Source organism: Microtus pennsylvanicus, chromosome 10 (genome assembly GCF_037038515.1).
Source record: "Microtus pennsylvanicus isolate mMicPen1 chromosome 10, mMicPen1.hap1, whole genome shotgun sequence".
Classification (NCBI taxonomy): Eukaryota; Metazoa; Chordata; class Mammalia; order Rodentia; family Cricetidae; genus Microtus; species Microtus pennsylvanicus.
In genome coordinates this window covers 82,960,284-82,977,468 of record NC_134588.1, presented here as the reverse complement: position 1 = coordinate 82,977,468, position 17,185 = coordinate 82,960,284, and the positions used below count along the sequence as shown (strand labels likewise).

Genomic DNA, 17,185 nt, shown 5'->3' with positions numbered 1-17,185 from the left:
GCCAAGGAGCAGCGCCCGCTCTCAATACCAACCCCCCCCCCCATCGCTCCTCCCTCCCGCACACCCAATGGCAGCAGGAGGCAGAATTTACCTCAGGAAAAGTAGTTTTCTGCACCCAGACAACCCCTGTCCCATGTCCCTGTGGACCTGAGCCGCAGTCTGCCCTCAGGAATTTCAGGCTGAGTTCACAGCTGCCAGACCGTCAGTGCTTTGAGAATGAATTCAAAGCTAGCAAACGCATTTTGCCTCCTTGTCTTGGTGGTGGAAGGAGTGATCTCTCTGGCCCTGAAGGAGTTCAAGCCGAGGTCAGAGCAGCCAGCCCTCTGAAGGATATTCTAAAACGAGGGTCTGCAGTGAGGGGGGGCTCTCTGGCCTGCTCGTCCTGTTGGCCCGCGGTGCGCTATGATCACCGCCCAAGAGGCTCAGGAACCCGCGAGTCTGCGTGGCACGTCTGCGCTCCCATGCGGACCTCGTCAATCAAACTGCGGCCCCAGCGAAGCTAAGACTTCTTCCGCCCGCCCAAGGCCCCAAGGAAGACCCCCGCCCGGGTTGCCTGCCCGAGCCCGCCCCCAGCGGTGTCATTGTTCTCTGACGTCACGCGGCGGCCCCGCCCCTCTCCCCCCACCTTTCCTCCCCACCTCCGGTTCTCCCGGCTGGTGGCCCAGCAGCCTCCGACGACCCGGCAGCGCAGGGCTCCCCCCGCGGCCCGGCCGGGGCTGCGCCCCCTTGCGCTCTTCCCAACTTGCCTTTGTTATTCCAGCTCCCTTCCTCGCCTCGCCTCCGACACCGCGGCTGCCTGCAAAACGCGGAGCACGGAATACTCGCCACACCTGGATTGCCTAGCGGGCTCCGGCCCAAGCCTCCCCCGCCTGCCCTGGAGGGGAGTGCGTGCGTGCGCGCGTGTCCAACCCAGACGCTTGTTATCCTCAAGACTGGAGTACCTCGAATCAGAAGGGGGGTTTGAGGAAAGGATGTGGAAGAGTAAGAGGAACATGTGTTTGTATGTGTACGCGAGCGTGAGATGAAGTGCACGGGGGAATGCCTCGTGGTTTTTGGGTTTTTTTTTTAAGTGTACCGAAGGTAGTGTACAGCGATGTTCATGTGTACAGTAGGAGTCAGAGTGCACGGGCATATTTACAATGGAAAGTGTGTGTGCAAGTGTGTTGGGGTGCACTGTGCGTGCTTTGCTGAGGGTAGGCGCAAACGTGTGTGCCGTTTGTGTAGGAGTTTCTGTGTGAGTGGCAACAGACTTGAGCCAAAGGTAGTGCGTACTTGGATACTTTCGGGAGCGGGTCTGCAAGGGAAACCCCCCTCGAGTGGGCGCACCTAACTGTGCTTCGTGAGTGCCCTCCGCCCCCACAGTAGTGGTGCTCAGCCCTGGGCTAGAAGCTGGGATGGGTTCTTTCCACTTTGGCAGCGCGAGAGCGCTCGGTTCGTGGCGCCCAGGAGCTCCTTGCATGGCACCTGGGCGTTCTTGCGTCTTTGAACTTCGAGTGGGGTGGGGACATATAGTTCGCTCTGCAACCGTCGCTCTTCCTCAGAGGTCAAGGGAGGAGCGCTTCAACCTCCCCTACGTCACTAGTGGTGGTGAAGGTTAAGGTCCTCTCACCCTCTCTCTACCATCCGGTTTTAGGAATAATCCCAAAGTCTCCGGGGAAGCTTTGCACACCTCTCCTTAGCAACTCGGTCGCGCCAGTTGGAATAGCTGACAGCATCTGCGGTCCCAGTGTACTCAGGCAGGGGACCAGCAGGAAGCGGGGGTACACCTCCGGGCAGTAATCTTGTGTCTACCAATGCGGTCCCTTTCTAGGCACATCAGTCTTCCCACTCCAAATGTAAGGGATTGAGGGGGTGATGAAGATCAGCGAAGGGAGGCTAGAGGAGGGACGTGAGTTAACCAGAGGCATAGGGGTGTGGAGGTAACGAGGAGCCTACCAGGGTCTGGAATAGAAAAGCTTAGAACAGAGACCTGGAAACAGGAAGAAAGGGAGGGAAAGGAGAGATAGAGAGTCAGAAAGGAAAGGGAAAGGGAGAGCGCAGCAAGCGCGCTGATGGAGAGCGAACCACGGCAAGCGGAGCTGAGCGCTGGAGGCGCGGCGCTCCGCTCCTACAGTAACTCCGTGCCGGCTTTTGCGGGAGGCCGGCGGCGCGGGGCCCTTTGGAAATAGAATAGCCAATGTAATCTGACACTTCAACTTGCTCGGCTCCGGGCGAGTTGATTCACTTACTCACCCCCTAACGCCGAGTTCCTTTTCACTGTCTGTGGACATTAAAAAAGCAAGCGGCGGCGGCGGGCGCCCGGAGAGCGAGCGGCCGGGCGGGCGAGCAGCGATCGGGCCGCCGAGCAAGGGAGCAGCGCCGGCGCAGCGCGGTGACCCCAGCCCCGGCCAGCTGGGAGCCGGAGCCGGAGTCGGAGCCGAGCAGATCTCCGCGCTCTCCCTGCGCTCCTCCCGGCTCCAGCCGGCCCTAGCCGGCGGTGGCGGCGGCGCGTCCTCCAGCGGTGGCAGCGGTGCTCGCAGCGCCCGGTAAGTTTGGGGACAGAGCCAGGCGCCCGTTAGTACCGAGGCTTCCTTTCGCTCCCCGCGGATCGTCGGGGTGCAAGTGCGGGGTACTGTACTAGGACTTTCCGCTTAAAGCCTTAGCTCCGGCTGGGCGAAAGGGGCCAGCCGTACGGGCTCGGTGCGCTGCTTTGGCCGTCGGGGGCGGAGGCCCTGGCCACCCGCGAGCGCTGAGCTGGGTAGAGCTTCTCGGGATGAGCGCGGGGACCGGGGAATCGTCGGGTGTGCGGGGCGCCGGTGCGGTTTGTGTGCGCGAGGACTCGGTGCCCGCCTCCTGCCGGCGCGCCTCCAGCAGTCGCGCTGAACACTCGGGGGCCGGCCGGGATACTGATTCGGAGGTGGGAGAAAAGGATCCGGCCGGGAAGGCTTGGCTGAGTCTCCCTCGCCTCATTTGGAAAGATGTGAAGTTGTGCTCCTGTGTGCGTAGGAGAACCTCTGGGAAGGCGCTGGATTCCAGGGTGTTCAGGGTTGGTGGTGTTAAGTATGCTTTCTATGGAGAACACACTTTTGTAAATGGGAGATGGGGGCGCGGTTAAGTTGTTCTGGGGGGGAGAATGGCCCAGGAAAACGCGGCGCGTGGCTGGAGCAGTGCACGCCGAGGGGAGTGAGTGTGTCGAGGCTTCTCGTTTGGGCTTCAGAAGCTGAAGGGGCTTTCAGGCCAACGCCTGGCTGGGGCTGCCCCAGCAAGGAGGCGAGCCCAAGGGGAAGATGTGTCTGTGTGTGCGCGCGCGCGTTGCAAATACGAAAGTAATTTCCCCGTGTTCTTTCTTCCTCTCTGTCTCCGGCGGCGGTGGCCCCGGGGGAGTGGTAGGGCGGCCCGGGCGGAGGTTGAGGGGCCGGACTGGAGCTGAAGCTGGGGTACGGATGGTGGGGGCAAGCTCTGAAAGCTTGTTTCACATTCCTGGTGTCAGGGCCGGGGAGAAAACAGTGGGGAGCATGGCCTCCAAGTCGCGGTGTAGGCTGCGGGAGCGCGTCGCCCTCTGGTCGGGGACATCTGTCCAGGAAGCTGGCCAGGCAGGGAGAGGGCGCGGTGCAGAGGGCAGGCTCCCCGCCCTGGAGTGGTGGGGGCGCGGGCGAGGGGCAGCCGCCTCTCCCGGCCATTGTGCGCCAGCAGATTTTCACGGGAGACTGCCCCGAAGCAGCCGGAGAAGGCCAGGAGCCGGCCACAGCCCCGGGTTTAAAAGACACTCCAGGAATGTAAACAACTCGGGCGGGAGGGCTAGCGAACGGGAGCGCGCTCCTGGGCCCCCCACCCTCTCTCGGGGACAGCCGATAGACACGACCACTCTGCCCTTCCCTCTACCTGCCGCAAACTTTTCCCTCCTCTGCTTTACAGTTCCACCTTGTGCCTCCAGCCCGTAGCAGGGCGAGGGCCTCTCTCACCACCCGGGCTCAGGGAGCCTAGCATCCCGCACCCGATCCGGAGACCCGGTGGCCAGATCTCTGTTTCAATGCCGGGAGCCCGAGAGACGTCTGCCTCGGCTGGCAGTGTTAAGAGTAACTGGGACTAGGAGCCTACCTCCCTGGATTGCTTGCTCGCTCTCTCCCGCCCTCCTTCCCGCGGCTCCCCCCCGCCCTCGCTCTCCCCCTTCCCCTTTCCCCTGACTGCTTTTCCAATGCCCTGACATGAGGGAGGAAGATTTAACTTGGCAGCCCAAACAAATGTTCTCTCTGAGATCTCCAAGAAGCTGGCTGGCGGCTGGGTTGGCGGGGTGAGTGCACCGCTCGGCCAGCCTTTCCCTTCTCTCTGCACTGCCAGGGACATTTGGAGCCCCGTGGGTGGACAGCCCAGGGCATGAAGAGTGGGGACCAACCCCCGGGATTTGAAAGGGCAATCAGTGGGCTGCGCCTGTGGAAGCCCCTGCCTTGGCGTTCGTTACATAGAGAACCATTGGCTACAGCAGCCTCCTGGTGCCAATGGTTTTCTGAAGGGTTTTCTTGAGCAACAGTTTGCCTCTGCTGCAACCTGGGACCTGGGCCTGGTAGACCAGAGGGTTAACTAGTTCAGTCTCCTCCCTCCCTCGTGGGTGTGAGGACAGGCTGGTTACACTGGGCAGGGCAGGAGGCCAGAGGCTGTTCCCAGAGGTGCCTGGTTTTGCTTATTGTTTTTTTGAAGGTACAGATAAAGAGATCGGTGACTGGGGCTGGAGAAACAGGCGACTTGGCTGCTGGTGAATTCCGACCTGCACCCCCTGTGCTTGCATGGTGACTAGATTGTGGAAGGCCTGTGACCTATTTGGGAAGTTTGGATGAGGGAGCAAACCCATGGCCTTTCTTATCCGGGCTGGTTTTTGAGGAGGTCCAAAGCAGGGGGAATTCCTGGCCCCTTGCTTGGGACCTCTGGCCGCGGAGTAGAGGCAGAGGGTTTGTGAACACCCCCGGGAGCCTTGTGCTGACCTTTCCCTCTTCAAGAAGAGGATGTCGAAACACCAGCATCAAACAAAAGGCACATTGAAAGCCCTATCTGCCTAGGAGCGCCTGCGGCTTTGGGGCCAGGAGCGCCTTCAGAGGGAGATGGTGTTTTCCTCTGGCTTTTAGGATTTTGGTTGTTTTGTTTTCCCCCCAAAGACAGAAGCATCACTGCCCCCCAAGTCACACGGTTAGGAGACCTAGTTTTCTCCTATGAATCAGAAGTTGGGACTTGGGAACTTGGTGACTGAGGCTGGGGGCGGAGCTATAGACTTTCCAGGACTTGAGCTGCGGTTATAAGACTTTCTGAGTACTGCTCACAGGCTCACAGAGGGACTGGACTAATGAAAAAACTTTGAATAAATAGCCTTGTCTGTGCAGAAACGGCTGCTGGCTTCTTTGTGGGGACAAAATGTTCTTTTTTTTTACTCCTGAGGAAAAGCCTTTGCGTGCGTGTGTGCTTGTGTGTGTGTGTGTGTGTTGGGGGGGCTCCAGGGGCAAATAAAGACCTAGAAGTTAGAGTTTGGCTCCACCCCCATTTGTGTGTGTGTGTGTGCACACATGTAACACTTAACCAGTCACAGCAACCCCACATATTCATCCCTGGCCCCTTTTTAGATGTTGTCCACTCCTGCCAGGAAATGGAAGTCACACTCACGCACGCATGCACGCGCGCGGACACACACACACACACACACACACACACACACACACACACACCACCTCTGGCTGGTGAGGGTGAATAAGAAGGAAGGCACTTTGAAGCCTGTATATGTCCTCCGAGTCTGGGTCCAAGAGGACCTGCGCAGGAAACTTGAATGCCCAGCTCTGGCCCAAGGTCCATGGTTTTTTGTTTTGTTTTGTTTTATTTTGTTTTGTTTTACCCAAAGTCTTGGGGTCAAATGTTGTAAGAAATGTGCAGCAGCACATTTTGGGAATTGTCTGTGGACATGGTGGCATGAGACCAGGCTGTAGAGCCTACTGGATAGTGACTGGGTCCCATCCATTTTCATTCATAACTGCTCCCGTGGGTCCTTGTCAGGCCCCAGCTTCTGTTGCATCTTTATGGGATTCCTTGGGTTTTGTGTAGACAACAAAGGACACTGCCCTAATTACCCCTGACCCTGACCCTGCGGCTGCAGTTTCTCCTGGTGATTGCTGGATCCTCTCAGCAGGACACAGTGGCCACCACCCAGGCTCTCTCTGGGGGCAATCTTTGTCCTGAGGAGACCTTGAGGCTGGGGTTGTGGCTGTCTGCCTGGGTGTACGGAGGCTGGCCTGGAAGTGCCAGTCATGAGTCTGACGTTAGGCCCTTCCTCAAGGGAGGCTACACACAAAAGTCCTACCACAGACACTAGACAGAAGGAGAGAAGAAGGTATCAGGAGGCTGTAGCTTGTGGACCAGGAGGTTGACTCTGTCTCAGTCTCCTGACATGTAAAATGAGTTCAAGCACAGAACTGTCATCCGACATGGTTGCTGGGAGGATGAGGTAGGTCCAGACATTTGAGTCTTCAGCCTAAAGGCTAGGCAACTCTGATGTAGGAAAAAGGGCTGGATTGAGGTGACAGGATGCTGGAAATATTTTCCAGAAGTTGCTCCATTATCCTTCCTTACCTCCCTGACAGCTGACTGGTTAGCCTCAGCTTGTATGCCTCCTGGAACAAGGTACTCCCCACCTCTGGGCAGCAAGCCTCTGTACTCACTGGGCAGCTGTGAGTTACATGGATGGCCTCCTGGAAAGCCACACCGGCTGATAGATCTCAATTTTAGGCTTAAGATGCTGGGGCCTCTCCCAACCAGACTCATTTTCCTTAATGATCGTGAGGGCTAAATCTTATATCCAGGCTCTAGTGATATGGCTGATGGGGCTGGGGAACTTCTTTCCAGTGGTTGTTTTCAACCTTACTGATAGGGCACAAGCTCAGGGAAGGGTCTGCCCAAGGGGTGCTCTTCCATTGGCTTGCCTCTCGATATTTTCCTTGAATTGGGTATGACTTGGGATGGGTTGCATAAAGAGGGTAGGGTCAGGTCAGGGACCCAGGATTGACTCTTCATGTGTTTAATGATAGTCTACAGAGTGAAGACAGTGACCAGTGAGTCCCAGAGCTATGCAAGACACTCTTAGGCGCTTTTGTCCAGCAAGGGCAGAAAGACCAGTCCAAATAAATAATTATCCACCCGCCTCTGGCTGCTTGCCATATGCATATGAGAGAGGGCGCGGCTACAGCCCTTTCCTTTGCCTGGCGTGGTCTATCTAGAATCACTTTTCAGATTTGTTTGATCCCATTAACAACAGTGTCAGCTGCTGTATGGAATTACTTCCATTTAAGAGAGAAGAAAAGTAAAGCGCAGAGAGAGGCCAAGAGGCTGTGACTAAGCCAGGACTCAACTCCAGGCCTTACAGACCCCCATATCACAGTGCGTTGAGCAATAGTCCCAACTATGCTGGCATGTGGTACGGAAGCCTGTGTGGATCCCAGGAGTGGAGCAGTTGTTTCCAGGAAGGGTCACAGGTGGCCCTCCCTGCATCTGGCAATGCACGCCCCCAGCAGCTGTCCCTTCCTCCCTCCTTCTTTCCCTCCCTTTTCTCTCCCCCCTTCTTTTTTGTTACCCCCCCCCCCCCATATCCATCTAGAGCTTGCACTGAACCTTAGATGCTGCCTGCCTAGGCGGATGTATGCAGAAGCTTCAGCTCTGCCCCGCCCTGGAGGAGGAAGCAAGATTGTCCCTGAGCTGCTATGGTTTCTATGCATACAGAGCATGACTCAAACCGCCCCTCCTCTGGCTGAGTCAGTCCGCTACACTTTGTCGGGTGGCCGCCCTGTGGAGCCCCTGGGTTCTTTCCCCCATGGTCACCACTCTGGCACCTCATCGTCTGGAGCCTAGTTGAATGCCACCCTTTGACAAGACTTTGGCTGGTGGGGTGGTGGGCAGTGGGGAACTGGGCAGGCTGAGATGGCATCTCCCTAGAAGTCTGACCTGGCCTGGCCAGGCACACCTGTGCAGGTAATGACTCTAGCCCTGAGGGCCCAGAGCCTGCCCCTCCCATTAGACCCAGCTGCCAGGGTTACTACAGGATTGTGCTGGGGGAGGCCGGGGTGCCTGAGCTAATTAGATTTCTTAGATTTCAACGCTCCCCTAATCCTGTTAGCCTGGCTATAATTGTAACCACTTCAAGGTTTTTGGCGGTGGCAGGCTGTTGAGGACAGACGGTGTGGAGACTCTGCTCTGCCCAGCCCTAACCCTAGACAGCCGGTTGGGGATAGGGACAGCCTTTCCAGGTCTCTTGGGTCGTGGTGGTGGTGGTGGTGGTGGGGTGTGTTTTTCTGTATAGCATGTCTGTATCCCAAACTGTCAGAAGTGGTATGTCCCTATGAGGTCTCCTAACACGAATCCTTGTCAGAACCTGTGGGGAAACTGAGGCTGAAAAATGACAGAAAATGCAGATGGTTTCACTACCTAGGGTGGTGTGTTCCTGGGAACAGCAGGGCAGGCTTGGAATTTCCAGGGGCTGTGAACCTTCCTGAGACACCTGTTCCCAGAAACAGGATTTGGGAGGCCTTGTTCCTCTATTGGTGGTTACCCATGCTCCTCTCCTCTCCCCTTAAGCACACATGCAGACACACACACACATGCAGAGGCACACACATGCTCATCTCTGCCCGTCTCCCTCCTTGCCCTTTGATTCTTCCTGTCCATAGTCTTTCCCACATTCTTGTCCAGTCCTGTGTTCACCAGGACATGGCCAGGCCTCTGATGGGGAGACAGTGTCAGTATGTAACTCTTTTGTGCTTTTAATGACTCCTGTCCAAAAGTCTTCTTTTGGTTTCTGACTTGAGTGGAAACAGCACCAAGAAAGGATTCCCCTGTGACCTGCAGAGCCCTTCCCTGCCTGGAGGTTCCCTTTAGGCCCCAGAAGGCTCACCCTGAATCCTTAGCTCTGGACCATAGGAAGAAATGCCTGGAAGCCCCCTTTTACCTCAGAACTCACTTCTCTGGGCTTTAAAATCCTAAGCCTGTAGAATTGGGGTGGGGGGTGTGCCTGTCTTTTTCTAGCCCTGAAACAGAACCTTAGAAAGCAGTGATTAGCCCATTCAAGGTTAGCAGTACACAGAGCTGCACTCGGACCAGAACCTGGGCTCTGCCAGTTCATGAGTTCGTTAGACATTTACTGAGCATCTACAGTTGGCCAGGCCCAGCTCCTTTTAGCTGGTCATTAGTTTGCCTAAAGAAAGGCTATTTGTAACCTAGCTCAGGAGCCTCTTGCAGTACACAAGCTGGAGTATATGCGCGCATGTGTGATGTTTGCAGGTAGCGTGCAATACTGCTGTGAGAGAAGCCAAACCTAGTTCCTCTTAAGAAGGCCCAAGGTCTCACCTGCCAAGGCTTCCTCTCCCTTCCTCCCTAACCCCCCCTCCCGATCCATTTCATGCTGACTTTGAGCTTGTGTGGCGGATGGCTTGCTTACCTGCTGTCGTTTCCTCTGTAGACAAGGAAGCAGAGTTGGAACCTGCTTGCTCCACCCTGAGAGTCACCTATATCAGGTCCAGGTGACAGCTGCCGGAGGAAAAAGGGACCAGGCTCAGGACTGGGTCTGGACTTTGCCCTATCCCCAAGGCTCCTGCCCAGGCTCCCACCCTGTTCCCTGGGTGGACCTTGATCCTGAACTGGGACAATTGAGAGGCTCAGTACACCATTCCAACAGCCAGCAGGCAGCAGAGCCAAGCAGCAGGCAGACCTGGGAGATCTCCGGCGTCTTGACTTTTTTCTTCTGGTGTTTAGAAGTACAAGGAGTCCTTCTGGGGTCTCTGTTTGCCATCTGGATGGCAGATGGGGAAAATCCAAGCCCAGAGTGGTTCGGGGACAGGTCCCAGGTCAAATGAGATGGCTTCCCTTCAGCGGGGCATCACAGCAAGGAAACTGGGGAGGGGTTGGTCCAGGTGGAGAGGATCAGTGTATCTCTGAGGTTGCTACTGTTTACGCACTAGAAATCATTTGTTGAAGGCCCCCCCAGTCTACTGCCATCCCTTTCTGTGTGTTTGTGTGTCTGTGTATCTGAATTTATGTGTATCTGTGTTTGTGTGCGTGTATGTGTGTCTATATTGTCTGTATGCATATCTGTCTGTGTGTGTGTATGTATGTGTGTCTGAGTCTGTGTGTATATGTGTCTATATGTATGTACGGTCTGTGCCTGTGTGTGTGTGTGTGTGTGTGTGTGTGTGTGTAGCCAACCTTAGGCATTAATCCTCAGGACAACTATCTTGTATTTTGAGACAGACAGGGTTTCTCACTGGGACCTTAGCTGATAAAGCTAAACTTGCTGATCGTTGAATCTCAGGGACCTTCTTGTCTCTGCCACCAAGCCCTGGGACTGTAAGAGTACGCCACTACACTTGACTTTTGACATGGGTACTGGAGACTGAACTAGGTCTTCTTCATAGTTGCGTAGCAAGAGCTTCAGTGACTGAGATGTTTACCTTTCCAGCCCAGTTTCAGGATTTTCTCTGGCTGCCTGGATTCTGCTCTCAACTCCACCTTTTCTGTGTGACAACTCTGACCTTGGCCTCCACATCTGTAAAAGAGTTATTCACGCTCTAACAATCAACTAACATACTGCCCTCCCAATAGGTGAAGAAGCCAGAAGAGCACTCGGCGCCTGGCATGTGGCAAGTGTTGAAGGAATGGTAGTCTTAGTTACTGTCAAGAGTGTCCTCCCAAAGCCTTACCTCCAGTGTACTGCTTACTCAAGGTCAAATTGACTGACCAACCAAAGCTTTCTGATTCATTGTCTGTAGGGTCTTCTGAAGCATGAGATGGGTTCCTGACCACTCCTAGAGATAATAATTCAAGGGCATTTTGACTAGACCCACCAGGGAGGTTTGTTTGCCCTCCTCCCCAGGAATGTTCTAAGTCATCTTGGCTTTCTGTCTGAGATCTTTTCCTTCTGCAAACTGAGGCGGGAGATACCAAAAACTTTCCTTTTGGCCTCTGTCCATCTGATAAGACTCATGGTGGACCAGGCCTTGATACCTGCTCGGCTCCATAGAAGGCAACTATGAAGGAGGACAGAGAATGGGACCTTTGAGTAGACACAGACCCCCCCTCCCTCCTTGGAAACCCTCAGCCTAATTTACTAGGAACTTTTACAATAAAGAACACTTGGCCCCATTCTGGTATCCCCCATCTTCTAGAGAGACGCTCCACAGTTTGCTTCAGTGTGGATAACTGGAAGCAGTGTCAGAGGTTGCCCTTGCCTACAAGGCTGGTGTCCCGGGCAATGAGAGGAATAGCTGGATGTGTCTTGAAGCTCTTCCTGGCCACATTCCAGCTCAGTGTTTGACCTCTCCCTGCAGAGGACATTGTATTTTGAAGCCTGCCTCTCATCGTAGTTTGATATTTTATTGGTGAGAAGACAGAGGTTGAAGGAAGAGAAGGGACTTGACTTAAGGTCCCCAAAAGTAGAAGTGTCCTGAGGCATATTACTTGTCCCAGGGGTTGGGTGGTCCCAGGGGGATGGTCCAATGGGTATGACCTTGTGGGGTAGGCTAATGTCCCTGGAAGCAGTCCTATTTCTGGCTGCAAAGGATTCAGTCCTAGGTCTTTCAGGAGATTAGTTGGAGAAAGCTCCCCACCCCATCTTCTAGGAAGGTGGCAGACCAGGTCAGACCTGATGTGGGTCACCTCTTCTTTGGGCTTGGGAGCCCTGACACTACTGAGAAAGACACACAGCCCTATGCCCAGGCTGGCCTCGAACTCGTGATCCTCCTGCCTCTGCCTCGTTCAGCAAATCCTACCGGCGTGCGCCACCACAACCGGCACACACAGCCCTAGGAAGAGCTGGCTGCCTTGATACTGTGAGGCGGCCTTTTCTGGGGGGCATGCTTTGCATGCAAGGAGGCAGTTTGGGTAGGGCCTTGAGAATGCTTGTGACCCCCACCTGCCACTGTAGGTAACACATCATTTCCCTGGCTCAGGGTCTTTATGGCTTTGGGAAATGTAGTGTGGCTGGCAGGGAGAGGAGGAGGGTGTTGATTGGCCATCAGCCTTCCTCCTCATTGTTCATGGGCTTGGGCTACTGGGGCTCCAGCGCCTCACAGTACTTCAGCTCCTGCGGGGAAGATCTGAAAGTTTGGGGGCAGATTTTAGTTTTGTTTGATGACAGGCTTGGAACTATGAGCTCAGCTGCTGCTGACCCCTTGCTGAAGGGGGGGGGGGCACTTCAGTGCCCTGCAACCCTCCTGAGCTGACTTCAGTTTTCTGCAGGTCCTTGTCATTCTAGCTGGTCCTTTTATGGAGGAGGAGTGTGCCTGCTTGGAGGGTGGGAATCCTTTCAGCACTCAGAATTCTTGAGTAGTCCCTGTAGGTGCCTAGGCAGCGTGACCTATGCCACCTACAAGCTCTATTTCCATATTCCTGGGACTTTGGGATCCCACATCATCAAGCTACTTTAGCAGCAGCATCCTCTGATGCCTGCCATCCAGATTTACACCCCATGTGTGACATGGCCTCAGCGTCATATGTGCCTTTGTGCACCTCAGGAGTGGGCTGCTCCCTACTCCCCAGTACTTCCTTCTGTCTGGAAAGTCCCATCTTCCGTGGAGCTTAGAAGGGATCCTGAGGTCCAGCTATCATCCCAGAACCGTGAAAAATCCAGGGCTCACCCCACCCCCCTTCCTCATAGCAGGCTAAGTCTAAAGCAGAGTGGACTCGCAGAGTGGACTCCCTGAAGGATATGGCTTTCTTTGGGCTCCAAGTTTCTTAGTTAGGGTTTCTATTGCTGTGACAAAACACTGGGCAGTTGGTGGCACACACCTTTCATCCCAACTTTCAGAGGCAGGCAGATTTATGAATTTGAGGCCAGCCTGGCCTATAGAGTGAGTTCCAGGACAGCCAAGGCTACACAGAGAAACCCTGTGCCATAAATAAAACAAACAAACAAACAACAACCAAATCCACCATGGCCAAAGCAACTTGGAGAAGAAAGAGTTTATTTCATTTTAGGGGTTGTCATCCACCATCCAAAAAAATCAGGGCAAGAGCTCAACGCAGCAACTTGGAGGCAGGAGCTGATGGAGGAATGCCGTGTGCTGTTGGCTTGCTCTTTGTGACGTGCTTGCTCGGCTTGCTTACTTAGAACACTCAGGAACCCCAGCCTAGTGATTGCACTGCCCACAGTGGGCCTGCCCCTCTCACATCAGTCAGTAACTAAGAAAATACACTACCAGACTTAACCTACAAGTTAATCTTATGGAGCCATTTTCTCAATGCAGAGTCCCTCTTCCCAAATGGCTCTAGCTTGTCCCAAGCTAAAATAAAATTAGCCAGTGCCCCGGGCCTTCTTATTTTCTTTGCATCTGTGCAGCTTGAAGATATCAGGCTGGATGGGGAAGTAATACACTCAGGTTGTAGAATGTGGAAGTGGCTGGGGAGGCAGCAATGGCAGATTGCTGGGACACAGCAGGAAGAAAGTGGCTGGCATTTGTTGATCACGCAGGATTCTATGCTGGGTGGCTTGTCTTTTGAGCCCTTCCCGTCATATTCATTCACCACTAGAGGTGGAGCCCTGTCCAGGGAGGTGTTGGAAGTATGGGTGTGAGAAGAGGTTCCTAGCCCACTGGCACTTGATTGAACCCAGCTTGTCTCCCACCTCCACAGCCGTCTGTCCAAGTGTATCTTACCCAAGGACTCCCAGGCTCCAAAGCCCAGGGCTCTCTGCAAGAAGCCCTGGGTTTGGAATCCGAATTTTTGGCATTGTTTCCTGCTGTGGCATCTCTTGTGGCTGTTGGGAACATTAGATGGGAGGTCCTACCCTTGTCAGGTGTGGTGTATAGTGTCACTGTATCAGACAGCATAGAGTATTATTACCACATACATCAATAATAACAGCCCAGACTAGTCCAACCCCTTACTTAGCCACTGAGTCTAAACCCAGAGGGACAAGTCGCTAGTTGAGCTGGGTTGGGAACTCAGGTATCTATCCCTACCATGTAGCATGTTGTTGGTCCTTTGACTGTTCCCACTAAAGTCATCCACTTGAGTGAATGAGGCCCGGGGACAGGGCCTTCTATGGCTTTTAACGGTGGTGCTTGGGACTTCTGCCTTGTCTCCCAGAGGCAAGGTCCTATGCTTGCCTCTGCTCTGAAGCTGCAGAGCCTGGGCCAAGGATCTAGGTTTTTATTCACTTGTGGTCTCTGGAGGACTGTTGGTCTCTTGATCATGGCCTGTACATGGCCACCACCCTGTAACAAGATACTTCTCAGTGCATAAAGGGCTGTCTTATTTTGCCAGCTGTCACTTTGAGTAGAGTAGGCCCCAGAAACTGTTGTCCTGTGAGACTCCTTGCCCGCATGTCTGGCCTGTCTGGCCACAAAGTGTCGCTTTGTCCTAGACCACAGTTTGGATGTGTTGCTGCGACCCCTCCCAGAACCCACAGATCCAAAGATGGCTGGAGAGCAGCTTTAGAAAGGAGGGAGGGAGCCTGTCCATCTCACCCTCCTTGTCCCCACTTTCCAGTTAGGGAATGGAGGCTCAGGGAGGAGAAGCAAAGCTAGCAGGATTCTGAGGGCTCCTGTCTTACCCAGCAGTCTGGCCTCCCTGTGCCTCCATCCTCTACTCGGAGGCTGGCCTCATTCCTGCTGGACCACGTGTATGTATGATAAGGGACCACAGGCAGAACAGCAGCCTCTGAGTGCTTCTTGAGGTGCCCAACCCTGCCTCCTGGTGAGGGTTAGGGAGCCACTTAGGGGTGTGGCTCTCACTAACCTGAGAACTAGGTCTTGGCCTGTGTCCAGTCCCTAGTACTCTATCCCGGGAAGAGTAGTATCTGGAACCCTTTAGGGTTGTCACCTCACCTATTACAGTGCCTACTCTGTCACTATGCCCCTTAAGCACCTGGGAGTGGGATGTGTCATGGACACTGGTCTACAGTTTGCATTTGGTCTCTGTCTTCCTTTTTAGCCAGTGTTCAACCTTCCATTCCCTTTGTGTTCTGTACTGAGTACCAGTTACTCCCTAGGTCATTCTCCCATCCTTCTTTCCCCTTTTCCTTCCTGGTGCTAAGGATTAAACCCAGGGCCTCACCCATGCTAGGCAAGCACTCTACCACAGAAGCCCCCTCTCTGGCTTTTTGAGACTGATTTCTGGCCTGGAACTCACTGTGAATGTAGCTGAGATATGACCTTGAATTCCTGATCCTTCAGCTGCTACTTTCCAAGTGTTGAGACTGTAGGCATGGACCGTCACATATAGATAGTCCAGGTGAGGTCAAACCCGGAGTGTTGTGTATTAAGCTGCATCTCAACCCCTGCTATTCTCTTATGTGGAGACAGGATCTTATTAAGTTGCCCAAGCTGACTGTGAACTTACTCTACAGTACAGGTGGGCCCAGCACTTAACCATCCTCTTGCCTCAGCCTCCAAGCAGCTTAGCCCCCAGGCTTACACAGCACACCACAGTTTTCTAATGTGCAGTTACCTCTAGCCTCATCATTCAGTCTGGAAAACTCCTATTCATCCCTAAGAAGCCAATTCCAGAGCTGCCCCCCCTGAGATGCTGTCTCATGACATGTCCCCTGTCAGACGCTGGGGAGCTCTCTTCTGAGGATTCTCCTCCACTCTCTCAGTTGCTTGCCATCATGCTAGGCTAGGGCTGGGATTGTACCTCCCCCTACCACCCCCTCTTTCCTTCCATGTCTTCACAGGCTGGCCCAGGGCCAGCACAGGCACAGAGGAGGTAACAAAAACATTTCAGTGTATTCCTGGAGCAGTAGCTGGTTACTATGGAAACAAGGAAGTGTTGCAACTTCCTGAACTTGAGGTTGAGGTCAGAGAAGACAGCTCTGTCTTAGTTCCATGAGATGAACCCAGGATGACTGTCCTGGGCTTCTTCCTAACTCCAAGATGTCTATGGCAGGAACTTTCCTGTCTCTAAGCCTCGGTTTACCCTTTAGGAAGATAGAAACATTGGGATGCTTGGCTCACTGCCTCATCTTAACAAATCTACTTTCCCGTGTGACAAACAGTCCCTTTGCCCTCTTCAGGCCTCAGTTTGCTCATTTTGCTCACCTATTTCCCTAACAAGGTACTTCATCGAGCGCCTAGACCCAAGTCTCCATAGCCTGACTGCCCTTGACTGCAGCAGGATTGCTGTGACTGCAGAGGCACAAAGAGGGAAGTCCCCAGGGCTAGGGTGACAGAGGGTAGAACATGAGGTGGGTGGAGGGGTTGTGTGCAAACCAGGCCAGCTGACTCTGGTCTGAACCAGCACAGGTCCTAGGTCACTTTGCCTTACCCTGAGGGTGGCCTAAGCCAGTGTGGGTCAGGGTGGCCCTTGATTGTGCTGGACACTGCCAGCTTTGCCTTCTGGTGTCAAATTTTGGGGACCCTGTCCTGCCCTCTGAGACCTAACACGTCTCAAATAGCCTCAGAGGATGTTCCCTGCCCACATCAGCAGGTGGGCAGCGTGCTCTGTCTGTTTCCTCTCTCTGCCTCATTGCTTGGAGCCTCAAGTCAGCCAAGCTCCAGCTGCAGCCTGGCTGCTGCCTCCCCCGCAGCTCTGCAGCATAGGCAGGTGCTTCTGGGCTCAACCCTGTCCACACATGACAAAGAAGCCAGGCTGAGAGTCAGGCAGCCTCATCCAGGTCCCATGGCCACGCATACTTACCGCCCAGCTTAGTAGGTAGCAGACTTTGATGACCCACACCCACTCTGCCTCCTTTAGGCCTCTAGAGGTAGACCAGCTCTCCCCAGGCCTCGTACCAGTAGGACCCGGAGGAAAAGGTTTCACATCCTCTCCAGCTAAGATTGCTAATCTGTAAAGTAGGTGGGGAGTGAGGCTGAGTAGGCTGAGGCAAGCTGCCTGGGTTCTCTGGAGCCTAATCACAATCAGTCAGTGGCAGGCAGTCACAGGCTGTGCCAGTCATAGCCTGGAGGTTGCCAGGATTTTTTTTGGGAAATCTAAGCTCAGGTGATGTGGTGTGTGTAGTAGAATGCTTACCTAGCACACCTGAGGCTCAGAGTTCCATTCCAGCACAGATGGAAGGGGAAAGGGAGTGAGGGAGAGAAGGAGATGGAGGAAGGAAGGAAGGAAGGAAGGAAGGAAGGAAGGAAGGAAGGAAGGAAGGAAGGAAGGAAGGAGCAAATAATCCTGAATTTTGTTTATTTGTTAGCTTTTTCCAGACAAGATTTCTCTGTGTCTCTGTGTAGCTCTGACTGTACTG

The 17,185-nt window shown here is 54.2% G+C and overlaps 1 protein-coding gene across 4 annotated transcripts in view; it reads left to right on the top strand.

Annotated features, from left to right (window-relative positions):
* Positions 1-2,385: 2,385 nt before the first annotated feature.
* The window catches only part of Zmiz1 (zinc finger MIZ-type containing 1), a 199,120-nt gene continuing 184,320 nt past the window's right edge, over positions 2,386-17,185 (top strand). For all 4 annotated transcript variants that reach the window (XM_075988813.1, XM_075988811.1, XM_075988812.1 and 1 more), the window contains exon 1: positions 2,386-2,525. The gene's annotated coding sequence lies outside the window, so the exon portion shown is untranslated. The remainder of the gene's footprint in view (positions 2,526-17,185) is intronic.